A 4,071-nucleotide genomic window follows, 5' to 3' on the forward strand; every position below is an offset into this window, starting at 1 on the left:
TTGTAGCCGACACCGTGCGCACCAGTTCCACCGATCATGCATCAAGGTTGAAATACAATTATTAGGAATTTGGATAATGCGATATACAATATACCATATACCTTATTTTCAGAGCCGCTCACCAGACCCAGATTGTCCAATCACTCGACTGTCGCGACGGTGAATGGGCCTACAAAACCCTATAATATCCACTTAATATGGCTAATTTATGCTGGCCAAAACCATCACAGCTGGCCCACGCGCTGTGCCAACATTTCAAAAAGCTCATAAAAAATTATGATATGTATTATTAATGAAAATTGAAAATTCAGAGCGACTGGGGCCGAAACAAACACATTGCCTACAAAACAATTTATTTATTATGTGCAAACATTATACACTGTTTACTACTCCTCTTTCTTTTTTTTTGTGTCATTCGAAAGCTGCTGATTATTGTAATTTGGGTAAATGGTTTGGCTTAAAATGAAAGCTGCCAGGGAATTTCAATTAATATATTTTCAATTTTTCACCACTGCTTGTTCCCCTGCCTTTTTCTATTATTTCCACTTTGCAATCAATTAGTGGCAACGATTTTTAATTATAAAATTTCGCATCTAAATTATTTTTCGCTTCGGATGCTTAACCCTTACCCATACCCTCGGATGATTAAAAATGTTTAACCTTTTCCTTTGGCTTCAAAATATCCATTTTGTTGTTGTTGTTGTTGTTGTCTCTGCTCGAAATAGTTCGCATACATAAAAAACGAGCTTCGATTTGCATTTGTCGCAATTTTCATAATATTCACAGATTTTTCTGTGGGCCCTGCTTATCTTTGATTTTGAGGCCTGTTTATTTGTGTTGAAATGCGAGATTGTCGAGTGGCATGTTCGAGATACATGCATAATTTGTGTGTATATTTCTACTCGCTGTGTGAAACAAATGCAAAACGAGAAATTTATTAATGCCATATGGGTGTCATTTGAGCTAAGTTGCAGCAGATACAATCTAGCTAAAAATGCGACTTCGTTTGACATGCAAATCGTAGTGGAGAGATCGTTTCAGTCAGTTGCGTTTGCTATTTGATTTGGATTTATTTCGGAATTGTATGCATTTGGCTTGTTCTCTTGTCAGCCAGCTGTGTTTGCTTACCTTTAATTAGCTACAAAAAATTGTTCTGCTTTCCGTTTTATTTGAACGCTATTTCTCCGACTAATTTTTTGTGGCGCTGTCATTTGTTGCAATCAGTGAGAAAATTAAACGAAATCCCGATGACAACATTTTTATTGCCGCTCGCTTGCCATTAAAATTAGGAGCTAATCACACGTTTAACAAGATTTTGTTGTGTGTTTGGTGTTTGTTTATTCGGTGGTTTCTGACTTCGATCACTTTTTATTTTATTTGTCGCTGGCTTTATAGTGGAGACAGCAGACAGGTGCTTAGCTTATTTTTATTTTTGGCTGCAGCTGAGTCAGCAATCGCCGATCGTGAGAGTTTCTCGCTGGCTTTGTTTTGGATCTTTTGATTTAGTTCATTAATTGGCCATAATAGTTTTGCTTTATAACTAGGTCTGCAGCAGTGGTGAACTTGAAAGTCATTAGAACTGGTTGACATGCTCGTCAAGTGTTAGGTAATTAAATTTTAACAGTAAGCAGCGGGATTAAAATATCCATAAGTACTTTGTGCGGTTCCCTAAACAGATGTATCTGAGCTTACTCTCTCTTTCGTTTGGGGAACTTCTACTTCAACCCTTCAATTATGGATACAAAAGCTCAGCGAATGCCAGAAAGAGATGTCGAATGGGATGCAGAGATAGATGGAAAGAGTTGAACAACTAATTAAACTTGAACAATGGCGCAAAGTTGGCAAACAAATGTCATTACTTCGACTTCAGTCTGGTCAGTAAGTAGTAGACGCTGAGTGGTTCGAGTTTTTGGTTTTCGGTTTTAGGTTTTCGGTTTGGGCTGCTGGTTGACACATTTTCTGGAATGTAGGTTAACCGAGTGAGACATGCAACGAAATCGAGTGGATTCGTAAGCCTAAAACTGTAACCAATTCGGATTCGGATACGGGCCTTTTCTACACATTTTTTATTTTTTGGCTACATTTCCGAGATGCGAGTACATAAACAAATCGGATTAGTTGACAAAAATCCAATTAGCCGTGAGCCCCAAAACCCAAAACGTTTGACCATTTTCAACCGGCAGTGGCAGGAAAACTAACTCGAGCATTTGATGGATGTGTGGCAGGCGTAAGAATTTATAGAGCCGTGATTTGATCGATAGGCTCGATGATTTACGAGGCAGGTACTGGTAAATGGTGCAGGTAAATCTCTGGGGGGTGCTACATACCACACATGCAAATTCTCAGACTGCTCGGCGACCCCGGAGATAAGCTGACATCCCGTCCACCTGCACCGGAAAACGGGAAAATGGGAAAACCCATTCGCCATCGGCAGGTCGACACTCATACCTGTGAGCACGGATAATGAACCTCTAAAATCCACGCCTCGCAAATCTTCGAACGGATGCTCAGATCCGCATTCTGGCACTCATCCTCGCTTTTGGGCAATAAAGGGCTAAACAAACAAGGGCACGACAATAAGTCCCTATAGATCCCAGTGCATATTATCATAATCACCAATAAAACCCTAGTCGCAAACTAATCCACAGCAACCCATTTCGAGCCTTCGCTTGCATTCAGAGATTTGCGGTCCACTAGAACTCCCAAAAGTTTATCTGCATACGAGTAATACTGCATACTTACATTCGGTATCTCAAAGATTCTCGGTATTTCTCGACCACCACCCGCATTTTCGCCTAGTGTAATTCAATCACAGAACGCGTTCTTCCCGGAGAATAAGCGCCTGCATAAAATGCGCAATCTGAATCCCATGGGGCCATTGGCTAATCGCTGTCTAATTATAATTTTGCATTTTTATCGCTAAGGGTTTGGGTATTTTGGGTATTAGGGAGAAGGGAGAGGGGGCTGGCAAGGCCGTTCTGTTTCGGATGCGGTTTGTTTTGCAATTAGACGATTAGTCACGCCCTGATTTGTCATTGATACTCCGGTTCGCTCGATTGCTCAGTTCTCGCCGAATGTGGCACTAGATGGTACTAGATGGAACCGATGCCCTGTAACTATATAAACTATGCGGGTTAGTGGTACATCTGACATGGGGGCGGGGAGAAATATGCAGATAACAGGAAGGGAACACGATATGCGATGCCAAAGGGAAGGTCCATCACATTAAAGTATCACAGAATAATATCAGACTGTTGTAAGCTACAGCTATCACTTACACAAAACGGTGGGGCAAGAAATGCATCATATGTTTACGCAAATGTATTAAAATATCCTGGATTCTTTTTACCTAGATTCAGATGTATTGCATTTAAAAATCAGCATTCGAATAAACAAACCATCCAAGCGCCTTGATTAACTGTTATGAGCCTTTTAGAAGCGATAAATATCTTTTTAAACTTTAAATTAACATTGCACTGCAAAGTTCCCATTCAAGCGAGGCATAACTTAAAATCGCAATAAGTTTCAAGGTGGGTGGTGGGAGGTGGGAGCAAGAACAACAACTCCATGCGAGAGGAGCAGCAACAAGGCGATGCACTTGTGTCACTTAATTAAGTCGACGTTTTATTGTCGTCATCGCAGGCAGCATCGTTGCTCAAGTTAATTACTCAGCAGAGGAGGTGGCTGACTGCGAGTCTATCCCCCCAGCAAATCCCTACCTGTGGAAGGCGAAGGCAATGGCACTGGCACTACTTTTCAACTGGCTGCAAGTGAGCATAACAATTCCCCACTCTTCCCAGGATGCCGACTCCTGAGTTCTCAGTTCTGAGTCCTGCACTTTGGCGCATTTGTTGATTCGCGCACTTGAACAACGTGATGGTGATGGACCTGCCGAGGAGCAGGGAAAGTGCCGAGGGGCTGGGGCAGCGAGTTGGAGGCACAACAACCAGTAGCAGCAGCTCTTATCTTAATGAGTTTTTATGCATCTAATTAAATAAATTGCACCCTCTTTGGGCTGTTGGCGCCATGACAACTAGCAAGTCTGCACAAATCTCTCACAACATTTTTATT

Source organism: Drosophila yakuba, chromosome 2L (genome assembly GCF_016746365.2).
Source record: "Drosophila yakuba strain Tai18E2 chromosome 2L, Prin_Dyak_Tai18E2_2.1, whole genome shotgun sequence".
NCBI classification, from domain to species: domain Eukaryota; kingdom Metazoa; phylum Arthropoda; class Insecta; order Diptera; family Drosophilidae; genus Drosophila; species Drosophila yakuba.